At 42.1% G+C, this 17,820-nt stretch overlaps 1 long non-coding RNA gene across 1 annotated transcript in view; it reads right to left on the bottom strand.

Moving 5' to 3' along the window:
• Positions 1-17,820, bottom strand: part of LOC147754698 (uncharacterized) — a 53,337-nt gene that overhangs the window by 11,412 nt on the left and 24,105 nt on the right. The window lies entirely within an intron of this gene.

Genomic DNA, 17,820 nt, shown 5'->3' with positions numbered 1-17,820 from the left:
TTACCAATTGTTTTTTCTGATTTGAATAGACGATTACATAATGTGGCGAGTAAACCTGTGGACACAACTACCTATCAACGCTTAATATTCATAGATCAAGCAAGGACCGTCAACGGAAGCCTTAGCGGGACTATGTATAGAGCGGTATACTTTTTTTGCGATAGATTGATATTGATAGGAATGTCATTCACTTAAAAGTGTCCTCGTTTTGCCATTATGGTAAAGTATTACATGAATGCAAATATATCATCAATTGATAGAAAACAACTTTATCCATTAGCGGACACTCCCCTCAACGTATTTTCTTGTTAATTACAAAATCACTCCGCATTGTAGGTCTGAAGAGAAGCTAGCATGCGCGTGCGTTGGAGGCTATAACAGTGACCCAAGCCAAGTGCATGCCAAGTCTTAAACTTAAAAGTAATTGTGTTTAGTATCTGGTTTGATAAAAGGATGCTTAATCTATAAATTGACCATCATTGTACAGGCGCTGGCAGGAAAATTTAGAAGAAACAGAGCTGATTATTGAGATTGACTCTCGAGTCTACACAGATCATAGGCAATAAATTGGGTCATCCTCTTGTATAAATTTCTAGGGCAAAATGTTAACTGCCATGGTTGTTTACATCTCGGTTGGCACGCTTCTTCCGCTACCGTTTGCCCCGGTAACCAGTCGATAAGAACAACTAGAACACAAAAATACAGATGTACATCCGAGACAGTAGATTGTTTCCAAATGTATTGTACTTGACGTAATATAATAAGTTTATTTTGGACTATTAAGTTGGACCATAGCTTCCATTAACTTCTTCCACGAAATGACCATAGAAAGTCAATTTCTGAACAAATATATGAGTACGGTGTGACCAATCGGTTTTTCGTAGCCCCTTCAGATATTTCGTGGACTATAATCAGATATTCGTTGGCAATGATGATATGCCTCTTACAAACATATACGTTGCAAATTAGCCATCGGAAATTATTCATTTCTGGTACACGTTTATGTTACGATCATGTAAAATATGTTGTCTTTATAAAGGTGATGGGCTATTTAAATATTTCGTCTGCCGTACATTATATTCTGTTAGGTTAGGTTGACATTTTCTCAGTAGCTATATTATTGGAGTAATTGCAGGTATAATACTGCTCGTTAAATCAGCAAGATAATAATGAAATTATACCGAAATTGTGACGTGAGACGCTTCACTTTTTGACAGGCACGAGCATTAAAGTTTCCCTTATGAGTGAACAGCATTTGGAAAGAATAATAAACCTGGCGCCCATGGCCTTCGGTCAAGCCCATGTGGGATCTGTCCAAAAGGCGCACAGTTGGGATATACTTACAGCTAGCTCTGTTATGAATGACACTGAGTGCACAACTCGGACATAGGTCAAAAGCACACGCTGGACGTTCTCTCAAAGAGTTTAGGTGTCTAGAGCGAGCCTCGAAAAGTGTCACATGTTTGGTGCCTCTTAAGTTCGAACCCAGCGAATACAGAAAGTCAGACTGTATCATTTATGGCAGAATCATTAGTTCGTTGCGAAGCGGCTGCTTTTTAGTTAGGTAAATTTTACATTCTAGCCATGGAAATTAAAAAAAATTCTGGCACAATTCAAATAAATAGTCAGTTTTAGTTCGCCGTCATGCCTACCATCACTTACAATGGCCGTGCATTGCGATACCTCATATCTATTTATTGTGTTCCTATACCCTTGAGCCGTCTGAATCTTTCATTAGCTGGACCTCATCTCAGTTATGGTATGAGCAGAGTGAAAGGCATGTTGCGCAATTTAATCAATTGACGCAATACCAGGCTCAATCGATCGAGGGTTTTTTAAAACGCTTCGACAGGGAAATCTTTGCATCTTATTTCGATCATAAAGCTCCTTTACTACTTGACGGAGTTTACTAGGACAAGGATCGATGATGAAAAACCACACGTTCAACTTTTACTTCTTTAGCAATATTTACAGTAGTATCCCGTCTGTGTGTCTTCGGAAAAGTGACCGACTTCAAAGCTATTATCCTCATCCTATTATTCCTCCTGTCCCTATCTGCCCTCGATCATCCGCATGATTCTTTGGTGGTTTCTCTCGATTTCCTACATTAGGTAAAATTAGCCTATTTATATATAGTCGTTTAAAGCTTCGTTAGTTTAATCAAGGGGTCGTTTACTTGATTTTCACTTGTTCTCTGTGCGACGCCGTCCCCATGTTCTTTTGGACAGAGCAAGGCTTCTTACGGCTTGCTCCAAAGACTCTGGTTCGCCTGAGCAGCAATGACTGAAGCAAAATACTGCAACCTGTTGTTCCACTGTTTCTACAGTCTTCTGTTATTGTCACAGCTGCAATAGTTTCAACAATAGCTGTCGCTACTGCTTCTGCTGCGATCGCCATGGTCGAATAGTTTATTACCAGTAGTCCTCATTCAGCCAGAGTCGCTCACTTCAATCGCTCGTTTAGCGAGCTTGTCAAATTTGCTCGCTAAACATAGCGTGGGACCACGCGCGAGATGACCATGGCGCTGCGCCGTCCCACCACCGGCACCGTCATCATCACTAAAAGCATCTCAACTAACCAGCGTAAATATGCTACCACTTTTGTTCGTTGAGACGGGTGGAACTCTTAACAAGTTTGCACCAAATACTTTCGTTCAGTATGTCATAGCACAGTTTGTATCCGGTTTGAAGAAAGGTAATCGACGCTGAATGGTTTCTGCTTTTGAGTCGAATTAAGCAAGAAGGGCTGTATGTCGGACCGTTCAGCGCGAAACGCGTGACCAAGTTACTGTGTCTGCATAGGTAGCAGTATTACTGGCAACGTCTTAGCTATTACTTTCTAGTGCTTAGCATCCGCTGGCAGAAGCGGACCTTCGTTACCGGGTCGAATAACCATAATGAGATAGCAGCAGCAGTATGGGACGATGGCGGCCGCAGATGGCCCGGCCAGCAGGGCTTGGCCTAGACGGCCCATGTCATCGCCATTATCGTTGGTTAGAGCCATCATAAAATTGCAATATAATAATGTAAACAGTAGATCAAATGCTCCGCACACACTTATCTATCTGTATATGCATACCGTTGCATTTCGTCTAATTATCCTGTTCTTATCTTAATTATATTCATACGTTTGATATAGATCACTTATCATAGGTACAGCACGTAGTGCCCTTTATCGAATTTCCTATACGTATATGTGGAAAGAGTCGTACGGTGTTACTTTCCGTCGGCCGATCGGTTTCCTCGCATAGTAGATGTGCACTCTACCCAATTACAAACATCTCAGCGTAATCATAATTTACTACATGGAGAATTGCCACCGCCGTGGGAGTGTCGCACTCCGTTTGCCGCCGCTATCTGATTGCAATTGGCTTAAATCTTTGTAAGAAAATCATGGTCAGTTGGTCACGGACGTCTGATGGCCTCACCACCGCTGTCGTGTAGTAAAACGTATCGTATATAGCTACGAACGGACGAAAGACGTTTTCGTCTTTGGTAGCGTCAGGCCGCCACGGCGATATCGGTAGGTGTATGCATGATTGGTGGGCGTATTCAATTGTGTATCTGGCATAACGAAACAGATCCTCAAGGCGACTCAATGTCAACTTTATAGAGCGAAAGCATCTAAGAAAAGCGCTAGAAACTCTAAGAATAAAATCGAGTCTACCTCCGATAGATGTAATTGTTTTAGTTCTCTATGATGCGGATGTTCTACTAAGCGGTTTCATATCATTTCACCTAGGTCAACCTTTCAGTAAAAGCCGATGGAGCAAAACTATCGATCATCGATACACATATACCAGATCATTCTTAACCTGCTTGATGTTATCTACTCATAAGCTGCGCTTAAGTGAAGACATCTCTTTGAATAGGGTGTACGTTTTTCGCAGCGATATCTCTTACCAACGAGTTTGCCCAACACAACTGCCATTCGTTTCGGACCCTTAATTCAGCCGCTCAGAAGTTGAAATTCGTAGAAAACTTTTCAACAACCGTAACCGTAAACAAAGCAGTATCGATGCCTGCAGACCTGTTCAAGTCAGCGAACCCAACTGTGCTTTAATCGTAGGCCGATAATGTTGGAAGCCCTGAAAATCCATAAGGTGCAAAATTGAGCAAAAAATGTCGCTATTATCATCAATAGCTTTTTACTTGATTGCCCAGCCGTTGCACACTAATCCTTACTGTCAGTGTTGCGCATTGTCTTCTTTTGATCTTTCAGAGGCCGCATGAAGACTGCCATACCTGAATTTTATTTCTAACTTGTTTCTAGCACAACTAAAAGCACGTGTCCCGCCATTTTGCACGTATCGATTTAGAAACTCCAATACGTCAAGTATCTACTGTTAACAACATATTAGAACATCGAAGTACCTTAACGAATATTAATTAAGCACAGTATGGGTCAGATCTTTAGTAGGGTGTCAAGAAAAGACTTTTTACCCATTAGTCTTTTGACAACTTATGATTATACTCACATAGAGTGACAGTGCTGGACCTTATAGACAACGATGTGTTCTGAGTACGATGATCAGTACTCAAATAGCCAACCCACTTCTTTGGTAAACTTAATTTAATTAGCCACATTCTCTTTTAATTAGTTTCGTTCATACCCTGATTCCTGCAAATTATATTATGGAAGTTTTCTTCGACATAAAGACGTTCGCAGCCATTGCATAACATGCATCTATATGCATGACGTAGTAGCTTGAGATAGTTACCTAACCCTTTAACAGATGCTTTCCTAACAAGATATGACAGATTATCTCTCAGATGCAGAAGTAAGGGCTAAATAACTATCTTCTAACACCATGTCCTTGTTTTAGTTCAATAAACGCTGTGTATATTTGTGAACCAAGATTTCATCAACCCCATTAAGGATCAACGTGAATGTCAATAGGAAAATAATTTATTAGCAGGGCTAGCTGTGTCCTTCTGCTCCTGGCGCAGCGAAGATCATGAGTTGCCGACATTTTGTTTGATAAGTTTTAAGTTCAAGCAATAGGAACGCCAATATGTTACACTTCTGAAGCTCTATCCTAGCAAAGGTGGAGGTTATACCTGAAAGAAATGAAGAGGGAAAAAAGCCGAGGACCTCTCATATGTGTTTACCTTAATGAGCGCAAAACGCTAAATCAAATAGATCTGTCATAGTTTCTATAACTTATCTATAGCGCAGCCAGCCAATGAGTAATATTGAAGTGGGGTACACACTTCGAGAGTACTTATGATCGCCGTTACATCCTGGTCATGAGTTTCAGTTTCTAAAATCTGCCCCCGTTAACGTTTCGGAACAGACGTGCTATCGGTAGGTTTAAACGGAAGGAACCAGTTTTTGAAAAGGATTACGTCAGTCCTAGTCGACATAAAAGAGCGGATTCCCCATCCCGTCTAGGAAGTTATCATCCTATATGGAAAGTAGGCCAATCTAATAGTTCTTACTAAGAAGCGCTGTATTCAACGGCTTAATCAGCTCAATTCCTTTTGCCTTCGGATCACTTATTATGTTGAAAGGAAAGTCTCCATTTGAACTGACAGACGATGTTAACATCACGTCAGCTGGCCGTATCTAACTGGTGATCATATTTTGACTGTCGACGTGTACCATTTTGTGTTATTGAGCTGCCGTCGTTAGAAGTGGTGATCTGATGCGTGTAGCCATGGAGTTCGAGAAGATCCGACATTGTTATCTTTACTACTTTTGTGCTGCCCAAACAAAAGGGTTGTTTACGAAGTGGGTGGCGAACGTGCGGTAAACGCTAGTACTTGCCAGTTCTGGTCTGATCGTTTTAGAGCTAAATATTTCAACCTGAACAACAAACTACGCTTCGGACGATTGTTGTGAGAGCGAACGACGACGAGGTGCAGGCACTCCTTTAAAAAAAATACGGCACAGTTGGCCCGAAAGCTTCCTGCACAGTCAAGAGTGGCCTGGGTAAGTGTTGTCAATCGCTTGCGTGCACTAAGAAAGATACAAAAGGTGGGCTTTATAACAACATATAAAAAAGACAATGTTTCCTTTGTTGCTTGCACGACAGAAAAATAAATCATTTCTATATAAGACCGTTACCGGCGATGCAAGATGGGTTTTTTACGACACTCCTAAACACAAACCTGAATGATTAGACCCCGTACAGCCCAGCAGTTCAACGAAGAAATATTTATGATCCTAAACGGCACTTCTGCATATGGTGGGATGAGAAAGGAGTGTTACACTATGAGAGGCTTAAAGTCCGGGAAGACCCTTACGCAAAGCAACTCATTGGCTTGGGCGATGTTGCTGCATGACATACTGCTTTGGTGACCCAGCGAGCGCTAACGAACCTCGAATGAGAAACTATGCCTTACTCAGCGTACAAACCGTACAGCGCTCTATCTGATTATCACTTATTTCGGTCAATGCGACATAGCCAGGAAGGCAAACACTTCAGACCAGACGCGAATCATGAAATAGTAGAAGGCGGTGAAAGTTGTAGGGAGCAAAACACACTATCGTGATTAAGATATGTTCACTTGTTTGTAACTTAAAATACTAAAAAAAAAAAAAAAAACAATCAGAACTTTAGTTTCAACCCAATGATAAGGGCTCATTACATAAAATCTCTAGAAGAGGCACACTTGTACGCGATACAATTTCTGTCTAAATGATAATTTTCAAGCTGTGACGTTCAGTGTAAAAACTGCTTGAAAAGGTGCCAGCTTGACAAAAGACGGCCGGCACCCAATAGAGTGGCCTAAATAAGGTAGCGTTGGTAGAGTAATGTAATGAGGAGGAGTAACGGTAACGGCTGAACTTGGGTTATGTGGTCAAGTGACTTGTTCAGTAGTTTTACACTCAAATAGTAGCAACCTCGGAGATACATCAGAGCGATGTGATACACCTAGCAGATAAATACTGGACATCTGTAACCCACCAATTCGCAAGAGGCGTCGTGTGATGACCCCTGCGTCAGACGAACCATTCAAGCAAGAATCATTTTTACATTATGTAAAAATATTTATCCTTAACATACAATGACTGTGAAGCACCGGATGATGGATATTCCATTAAAACTTCTAGCGTGAAGTATTGTAGGACTGGGATAAAAAGAAAGGAGCTCCCTACTTCAAGCAACGACTCATCGAAAAAATAAGACGGAAAATCGTTTGCATAATTGGCATTTTCCTATATTATCAAAGTAATGCTTTCTTGAGAGATTCAGCGACTTATCATATTCATTTGTCAATTGATTTGGCACGACAAATTTACCTTCAAGCAACAGGGCCTTATTTCACTTTATGAAATAGGGCATTTACCAATTATTAAACCATTCTGAATGTTATAATAGGAACCCACATGTTTCTTTAAATCGGGTGGTTGGCGCAGTTTCACGGGCTATTTCTTTATGAAGTATTAGCTGTCTGTGTGAAAAGTATACCACCAACAATGTACCTTCAGAAGTGCTAATCCTGTATAACCGGCTTTTTCAATCTACACTCGCTTCTGTCAAGTCATTTTTTTTTTATTTGTTACCTATTCGCCCCTGATGTTCTCACTGGGTAGCAGTGAGAACATCATACGTTTCTAATTACATTGATCCTTGCATGAAGCCACCTCAATTCCTAAAGAGATTATTACCGGCATAATTCCTATGAACCAAAATATTTTTCCTTACATTCTTCACCGGATCGCATTCGAAACATTCGATTCCTTAGTCTTTTGTTTTTTTTTTTCTTATTTTTCCTTAATCTATTCAATAAACATCACTTAGGGTGATGTTTTATTTCAATAAAATTATTTAGATGTGCGAAAAATGTAATTCTAGATGTTCGTGTTTATTAAATATGACCTCTATCCGGCTCGATTATAGCTTTAATACTAAATCGCTTACTATATCATTTGCAAAGTGTTCCTTCTGTAAGTTGCAAAAAATTTTTAACATTGCTTGTGCGTTAAGTGACACTGGTCAGTCGGTGTAGATTCAAAGTGTCGCCCGTAAAAGTTCCATTCAAAAATAACGATGATCTAGGCAAAAAGGGCACGAACATTAGCTGTTTAAACTTATCAAGATGGTCCGAATAGCAGTAGGCACTCCCGACCTCAAACACAGCCGCTAATCGTTGTATCAAAGGCCCAGGATTATTAGAAATAGCTTTTTCTACCATTTTAATGATTTTTTGATTCCTCAACACTTGAACCTGATGACAATCTTTAGCTTTGCTTCATGTAAAGCTACTTCGGACTTCTTTAAGATCCGCATGAAAACTGATAAAAAAAAAATAACACAGATCGTCAACTCTGGGAAATAAGACAGTTTATAGTCTCGGTGGGAATTTGTTCCTCATAAACATCCTGCATAGCAGCTAATCTTCGTCTAAATAGGAAAATGACGTGTTGGGTTCTGCAATTTGTATCTAAAAAAAAAAAACTGGGCTTTCTTTTTCTACGAAGAATACCTGCGATGACAAACAGCCCGACGAAGTTTGTTCGAATCAAAATGGCACACCTCGTATACTTAAAAGTATTTGCTTAAGACGTTGGACGAAATAATTTATTACACTGTACGGTGTTCGAAGAATATATGTACATGTATATATATAAGACTAATGTAGTGTTCAGTTACGCAGTTTAGTAGAACCGTTCGTTCCGGTACTTTCTTTTAGCCTCCATGTTAGTTGGCAGCATTCCTGTCTTTTACTGCTATTACAATAAACCTTAACCTCTAAGATCGTCATTAAAAGATATACCGGTATGAAGCAGTTAATAGGGTGGTAAAGGGACAATGTATGAAACAGATGTTGAGCAAATTTCTATTATACGATCTGTTTCAAGATACAAATAACAAACGATTACTTTTCGCCGTTAGGTGATTCACTCAGAACGCATCATCAGACGAGAGAATATTGAATAGAGTCGTTTCTCTCATATCGACGTTGGGTGATTAAGCCAGGTTTTTTCACGGAATCAGTATACGTACGTTTACAGGGTGCGGCACCTAAATCGGGACAGATTTTGGCGGATTGTTTGTCTCATCGGGGATGCGTTCATCCGTTACTCCTGCCACTAAACAAGGGTCAGTTCGCTATACAATAGAGCAGTAAACTCGTCGTTGGAAACAATAGTGTATCGTTTCTGAAAGTTGCGCGAAGCTGAGCCATTATCCAGTGTATACACGCTGGGCAAACCCCCCGCCGACATGAGAACATTATATTATAAGCTTTCAGGTTACTCCAAATCGATTGTCCACAATAAGCGTGCGGCTGCGAGAGACGCAGGAGCAGATTTCAGCATAACACAACGAGAAATCCACGAGAGAAAAAAACCGGCGCGGACTCCAAAATTAATTAGTGCCGTCCGAACGAGATTTACTAATGATCCTTCTGTTTCGATCAGGCCATTCGTGAAGAGGTCTAACGTAACTAAGCGTACGATGCCACGGGTTGTTTACGAAAACCTAAAGTACACGACGTGTGTCAGAAAAATCAGACAAGTCCTTTCCGAGGACAATAACACTAAGGAATTTTGATGGGTGATGTCTCTCAAGAATCAAGCAGCAGATGATGCTTCCTCTTCTATCCGCGGAGCAAAAGTAAATTGCATAAATTATTGCTGACTTGCTCACGATTCAGAGGACGTGTCTATTGTGGGTAGAAGCAAATTTTCATAAGGGTTCATGTTATGAGTGAAGGGGACGCCTTGCCATCAGAAGTGTTCCTTATCTCCATAATCGCCAAGAATGAAACTTGCATGTTCTACAAGTAGTCCGAAGGAAGATTATAGGTCTTCCAGCGAAATAATGCATCGGCTTTTACAAGCCGATTAATGCAGGGTTGGAAAATACAAGCATGTTCTGCTCTCCGAACAGCCCCGAATTCAACGCATTAGGTTTCTACTTGTAAAGTGTTATCGAGCGAGAAACTACACGTTCCGATATGACCACGTCGATTTGCCCACTTGTGGGCATCCGCGGAATTGCAAAAAAATGATTCGAAGAGAACCTATAGTCGGCAAAAGTCCGAATTGAAGCTGTAACTGTGGTGAATGGTGGTTATATAATTGCATATAAAATAATAAGGTGGTCATCAGAAATGACGCTTTCAAAGCACGTAAAAAATTAATTGAACTATCTGTTTTTGTTAAGATACAATCATAGGAATGATGTGTCTCAATCCCATATAAATGCCGTATTCTGTATATACAGTATCCCATATTGTTAAAAGATTGATGACATTTACAAGCTAGAGTGAAAGCTTATAGTCAAGCTTCTAATTGATTATGATTCAGCGTCTCTACCCAATGCTTGCGCCATCGATAAGAACGTGCTCTGATGTTATGTAATCATCACAAGTATCACGCTATCGTGATATAAGTGTTGTTCATCTGGCGTGCAGTATACAGTATGGAGTCAGTTAGGTCAGTTAAATGGATCTACATTGAGATCTGTCAAGCCAAATTGCATTGTCCGCTAAATTAAGAACTAAAGATATCTATTGCCGTACTTGCCACACACGCACAACTAAGTTCTAGGGAACCCGTGTTCTCCATGAAGGTCCCTATAAAGGCTTTTCTAATTTTGTACTCATTAGGCCGTCCTATCTAGCACGATCGTTGCACGTTCCTAGCTGAATCGCTTTGACTTTCCCACTAGACCACCAGTATCAAAGGTTTGACTATGTGTTCCGTATTGAACAGGAGATGTGCTGCAAGATTCAAGAACGAGGTGTACGAGACTGCCGCAATGTGTGACAGGCCTTTGTAATAGGGTCCGTTTATTAAGTCTTACTTCGTACTGTGATGATGCTTACTGTTGGCAGTGGACAGATATATCGCAGGATACAGAGAGGAAGTCAGACTGATGTTAACGATGGTCGGAGCTTCTCTGATTGGACTCGACCCAAATCAACAGAGAAAAGAGAAAGTAGATCTTTGAACGACTACAACAACCACTACTGCAAAACAAGTGGCCATCTACTAAGCGAAGTGGTCAGGATGCTGCAGAAGTACTTGGCAGAGCACATTTTTATATCCGTTTCAATATCTCGAAGAACCGTCTAATTAAAATCGGTAGATGGCTTAGAAAGAATAGATGCAACAGTGACGAAAAACTGCGAGATAGGTAAGATAATCGTAAGATTGACTGGACCTTAATGCCCGCTTTGAGGGGTCACTACGCTTCATTCGACTGACTCCTTTTTTTTGGACAAGCTAGAATCAACCTCATAAGCAAGATCAACTATTAGCGTAGACGCTGCCCCTAGTTACAAAGCGGAGAAATAGAGAACACATTGTACATCGGTGAGTAGAAACACGCACAAATGAGGATAAGCATGATATGCCCATTTAATAAGAGCATTATCGTATTGGATGAGGTTCTCTGCACCTTTTGAAGGACAAATGCATGCAGCTTTCTATAGAATAACACATCTGACATTAGATGATGCGCTTAATCTGATAGCAAAGTTTGGTGTGATTCAATCCTTAACCTTGAGAAATTATGGGGTTCTACATGTCGGCTTAGTACTATTGTTTTCGGCACCTGTTCTGTTCCCTTTTTTTTTTTCAGAAAGTTTTAGGAACAAAAAAATGCATTGAAGCCCATAATCAGCAGAAAAAACCTAGGCCACGCAGAGATTCTTGAGTTCAGAACACGACAGCCTCAAATGCTGCCCTCCTGCCATCTAACCTAAGGGCATTTTAGGGACAATTTAGCTGAAACAGGTCTCAAATGTACGACCCCTCTACGATTAGGTGGATAAATTCAAATAGTATATATAGTGGGTATTAGGCTAACTTAGGTAAAGGCTTAACTTGTCGGGAAACCCGTACGCAGGTATTGTTTCAAGTGTACGAGGTGCCGTGCGTACCGATTAATCAGTTTTACTATGCATGCGCCTCAAATGAAAGCCGACTCAACTCCCTAGTTTATACAATTCGTGTAAATAGACAACAAAAAGGGGCGGTCTGAATATTTCATTGACCAACGCAGTACTAGCGACTGGTATGCAAAGTGCACTCGTTACTTGCTTTACCTTATGATTTCCTCCGAAGCTTTCAATGATGAATTTGCTACTGGTAAGAATGAAGAGGTCTCTATTTTTCTATTCTGGTGGCAAGTTTGTTACCACTTGTGGTAACTTCGTGACGGAGGAGTTTGATCAGACATTAGTGAGCGACACCGCCTTCGCTCGCATCCTCTAACAGATTATCTTTTTTACATCTGCAACTTCTACTAAAGCCTAATTCTGTAGTTGGCGAGGAAATCTATCTAAGGCCCGAAAACAATGAAATCCAATTGTTTTAGCCTTTTTTCGTTATTTCTACTTTACGAGGTGGGCGAATGAAAGACACGTTTGCATTTCTCGGTCGCGGCTATTTATAGCTAAATGGCATCATCGACATCGGGACCGTGTCAACCAGGCTGTTCCAGATCAGTTTTCTAGCTCTTTGTTACGTTGAGATAGCAGGACCCGATCTACATTGGAAATACTTTTGAACAAAACCGCCGATCAGTCAAATCGTTACGCGCAAATGAATGCTGCTTGTTTGACGACGTTTTGTGTGGTATATGATAACATGTATATATATATACACACATATGTATATATATATGTAGAGTCAGATTTATTGGGTATGAAACGTTAATTCCATATTTCAAGATGAAGGTATTTTGCTTGTTAAATGCCGTTGATGTTGTTTACAGCTTAAGGAGTTCTAAGTCATCAATTATAGGTTGAACTGCATCGTCGACAATACGATGGCGGATATGACGAAAAAAACTTCGTACCAAGAAACCAAAATTAATACGAAGCTTTTTCGCTCATTCGTGAGCAGAATTGCAAGGATCACGATGGCAAAATGCAGAAGTTGTTACAGTCGGAGGACTTCTGTAATCCATCATACTTGTTAGACACTGCTCTCAAAAATGGTCACTTTTTAGCCATCTCGGCAACTTCTTAATAGGGAAGTGATTCGAATCTGGACATGATGGCCTTTAGAGACTTGATAGCTCTTCCCTATTCCAGATTTCTACAGTAGAAAATAAACAAGTCACCATTCAAATGGCAGAAGATTATAGCTAACAATGGCGCATACTTTGACCGAGAACAAAAAATTAAGCTTGAAACGTCAAATGAGTGCGAAACATTGGATTTCACGATAAAATGCCTAGTATGATCACTTGTTGCCTTCCATTACAGTATGTCTCAACAAATCTTGAACGTATCACCAGTAGAGGTGACCTCAGAATTGAACCCAATCTTGGTGTTTGGCTGTTTTAATATGTCTATGCGAAAAAAAAAATGAATACACTGCTTCCCAAATAGCAGTCTATGAGCAAACTTAGTTGGTTCAACGGTTAGGCGCGAAAACCTTCATGCCATGAAGCGGGATAGCCTTCAAACCATGAAACAATAAGTGAAACGGGGCAAAAGGCATACTGATCCTTTGTGAAATGAAAAACCACTGAAAAAATGCCAAGAGGAAAACAACGTTGAGCTAGAACTCGCGTTCTCAATAATATGGCCTTAAGTATGCGCATAATGCTGTCCCTTCCCTTTGAACTTCTATCCTTGCCCAAGGACAATCAACATCATCATCATCTGCTCTTCATTCCAACCTTGTATGGTCGGCCTGCAACATTTGAGACCTTCCCTTAGCTAATCTATAGTTGTCCATCCCTTTGTTTGTAACAAAGATTGCCCAGATTTATCGTTCTGGTTTTAATGTGGATATCGTGATGGAGACGTGACTGATGTACAAACTCGATCAGACAGAGAATCAGCCACCTGGCGCTCAACCAGCTGAAAGCGGGGCGATCCAGGGGGTCCGTTGAAGAAGCAAGCAACGATTGCTCGGAAGTGCTCTGACTGCCGCATGCTTGAACAAAAAAGGGAAGGCAACGGCCACTCGGCGCATCGCTAGAGGGCGCGGCGACACTAACGAGACGCCAGAGCCGAAAGCGAAGTACCGAACGAAGAAGCAGCGAAACCAAGCTCCGGGAAATGAATACCTGCACCCGGTTCGTAACCAGCAGCAGCAGCATCGGAGCGCTCGCCACGCTGTATGTATGCTAAGCATGAGGCAGGCAGGCAGGCAGGCAGGCAGGCAGACAGGAATCGTCAGGCTGGGCCGGTTTGGGTTGCTGCCTGTATTGCGGCTGCTGATCCTGAGCCGTAGACTTCTGCAGCACAGCGGCGGCGGTGGTGGTGGCGGCGGCGGCGGCGGCAGCAGGCGATCGGTACGGTCGTCGCTGAGCTGGCGTTCGGCAGTGAAGGCAGACGCAGGCAAGGCGCTCGCTTTGTGGAGAATCCACCACTCGCTCTCCACCAGTCAAATTCAATGGTGGGCACCCATGGCAGAATGGGCCTCTCCTCCTAGCTCTAAGCCTACTGTTTCCATCCAACCGCGTCAGTAGCGGCAGCCAAGGCATCGGACGCTGATCGATGGAAGAAGCAAGTCACACGGCCGAGAGTGAGCTGCATACCCAAAGGACCCAAAGGACCAAAAGGAGAGAGGAGGAAAGCCTCGAAGCTGCCGGTGAAGCGTAAAGAAGCAGCAGTAGACGCAATAAGCAACCGAGCACTTTAGGTACGGCAGGGAACAACCCGGAGCCCCAAAATGGACTGGAGTAGTCGTCGTGCTGGTGATGATGCTGATAGCCATATAAAACGACTGCGAAAGCAGCGAGACCCGTCGACCGCGAAAGTAAGAAAGATAGACTGAGCATGCGATGTGGAGCTTGATAGAGGCCCGAACGTAGCCACTCTCTCAGACACACACGAAAATGGTAGAATACTGACAAGGTAGGACTCGACGGCGGCAGGCTCATGCGGCTTACACTCACTAAGAGACAAGTGCGCGTGAGACAGGCGAACCCAGCTAAAGAGGCAAGACGGTCGTCTTGATATATGACACATGTTTGCTTCGTTCGCTTTCGATCTTTCGTCGATGAGAGCGCCGGCGGCAGCACAAAACGGTTGCCATGGAAGCCGGAACGTTCGGAGACAGAAAATATCAGAGAAGAGAAAGGGCGGACGGGAGTTAGGGATGGGGGGAGTTTCTACAGACAGCGAGGCTAATTCTCCTTCTAAAAACTACTAGTACTAGTACGAGTTGTTGTTGATGCTGTTGTTGTCGTTGTCGCTCTGTCAAGTCAAGCGAGTATCTTCTATGTGCCGCTGTCGCCACCATCACTACCACCGCCGCTAGAACCACAACAGCCGCCATTAGCCTGCTCACGATGCGGATGGAGATTTGAAAGTCGCCGTTTCGAGAACTAGCAACCAACCAACCAACCAGCCAACCAGCCAGCCATAATAGGCCACATACAAGTATAATGTTAGTAGTACCTATATATATATATATATATATAAGGTATATATATTGCTATAAGAAGCTTGCTATGGGGCGCAGCTGTCTTTTGCAGCAGAGCTGGCCGAAGGGGCGTCTCAGGTTAACCATACAGCCACTACTAGCGCTGCTGTTCGGATCTATGTATACATTATAGTTAGCTCCTGTTCCTTCGTCAGGGATATCACAATTTTGTCCGTACTCAGTTCAGTGAGCAATTCTCGGAACTAGAGGACTCTTCATCAGACCTTCTTCTTTGGAAGTTATTAAGAAACTGTTTCGGCGTAGATACAGATGAGAGACTCTTGTGACTACCGTTAGATGGCGCTACGTTGCACAGATCAGAACTCATACAGAAAATAAATAGAAATTGCGCTGAATAATTAAGTCCAGTACCTGAATAAACGAAATTGTGTTTTGAACTGGGCTCATAAACCTAAATATGTTAAATATTGCGAGGAGTGAATAAAAACACAGACTCTATAGAAAAGTCTATGCGAAGAGCCGCCATCAATGCGGTAATTTTCAAAAACAACAGATATATATATGATCATGTAGTTGTGCATATGGTATGTATAAGTATATTCGAGCGAGTGGATCTCCCAGTGAGTCCGATGCGCTTATTGAATAAAACATGTAGTCTTACGAAATCAACGTAAGGAATGAAACTTCCGAAGAAAAATCATGGAAATTTGCTTTCCCAAAAGCGAGTTTGTATCGTAGCGTCGACCACTAGATTGAGCAGTACGATCAGAAGAGAACAAGAACCAAGAGAATGCATCTACAAAAGTTCAATTACATATCGATTAATTTTACCTGTACGGCGAGACTCAGCGGGAGGTGTTGCTCGTTGACAGAGCTGTTCTTTGTCAAGCAATGTCTGGTCGATTTTTTCTTACATGTAAAAATCCGATAGATTTAAGTTACGGCGCCGTCTGCCAGTTGGAAAAAGCGAAGGAAAAGAGGAAGATATAGATGGCAATGATCTATCTTGGACCGAACTTCTTTTATGTGGTTTCACAACTTTCATAAAGGCCGGCGGAGCTAGCGCCATAAATAGTTGTAACGACGGAGCAAAATGGAACTACTTTGACTGTACCGCTTGGACTGCGGCCGACTCGCCTTCGAACTTAGAATCCTATCACGGCCACCACACGACTTGATTTTCTGGCGAAGAGCACCGCAAATGGAAGCAGAAAAAAAAGAAGCTAGGCAGAAAGAAGAGCAGGAAGGCTTGTGGCCCACCTTCCGAAGTGGGTCCCTTGCGGCTTTGGGGAACAGCCGAATCTCGGTACTCGCTCGAGCTCCTTCTAGATGGCGCCAGCCATCCACGAGGGGTACAAGAGTCTTTGCTAACGGAAGCTGCTCAGTCAGCGAGCGAACGCACTAAGCCCGCCATAACGAATGGCGGAGGCCGGGTCAATGTCCGTTGTCTTTGACCCCGCTGACAGTTTGATGGAAAGTAACACATTGGTGGCTTAAGGGGCAGGCAAACCTTGGCAAATAACGTCTGCTGGTTTAATGTGACCGAATAGGAATGAGCTAAAAAGCCAATCTGTCCAATTACATATACATATGAAATATTCACAGTAAGCTTATGTTTATGCGAGTAGATATACCAAGGACGTGGTAGTGTTGGGAGCGGCACACGCTGTAGCGTATTATAGTAAATGGCCTCTGCCCGTAATCGTAGAAGAGTAACAGCTACCTGCTGTCAGAAGAATGCTGTTATAGTGATCTTATAGAATGCGAACATTAAATCTATTTTTAGATAGCGTTTCGCAAAGATTTAGCAATAATAACGAAGGACTGAAATGTCATGACTCTTGATACCTGAAGGTACCTAATGCCAAACGAGATACAAATCGGTGTGAGTCAGAAAGAAGGTTCAGAGAGATGGAATGGAAATGTAGAAGCTTTAGTTCAATATTCTGTCAGCGAATACTTGCGTCTAGTACGTATCTAACGTAAAACGTAATGTTTTGCAATAAATATCATCCCTTCAATCCCAAAATATCTCTGAGATTAAATTATACCGCATAGAATGCATTTAGATAATGAGGGTACTATGACCCCAGTCGAAGCTCAATTGCGGAGGTCCCCCATTATAAGGTCCCGTCTGCAGAAAATCCTGGCTATTTATCCTTTGCCGAAGCGGGCTTCAACGGGCGTCCCTAGAATAATTCGTTTGTTGTAAGTGCTCAGCCTTCCTATATAAATGCAGCTAATTAGTAGAATCCCCTGTGTGTAATACCTTGAAAATTAACGATTTTCGGTCAATACGCTGGTTTCCATTGCTGCCACTCAATGTGTAAGAATTTCCAGGTGCAATGGTTAATCCCGAATTTATCGATGGCTAAGAACTAGCGCTCAAAATTAATTCAGGATTAACGAAGACCTTGATTTTGTTAAAAATTTACTAGTATCAGCTTACTAAGCGAGAGCAGGTGGACGCGGGAACTATTGAATATGTTTTCATACCTAACCCCTCCT

This window comes from Varroa destructor, unplaced genomic scaffold (assembly GCF_002443255.2).
Source record: "Varroa destructor unplaced genomic scaffold, Vdes_3.0 BEIS01000006.1, whole genome shotgun sequence".
Lineage (NCBI taxonomy): Eukaryota > Metazoa > Arthropoda > Arachnida > Mesostigmata > Varroidae > Varroa > Varroa destructor.
The sequence above is the reverse complement of the archived record's forward strand: the minus strand, read 5'-3'. Positions and strand labels throughout refer to the sequence as shown.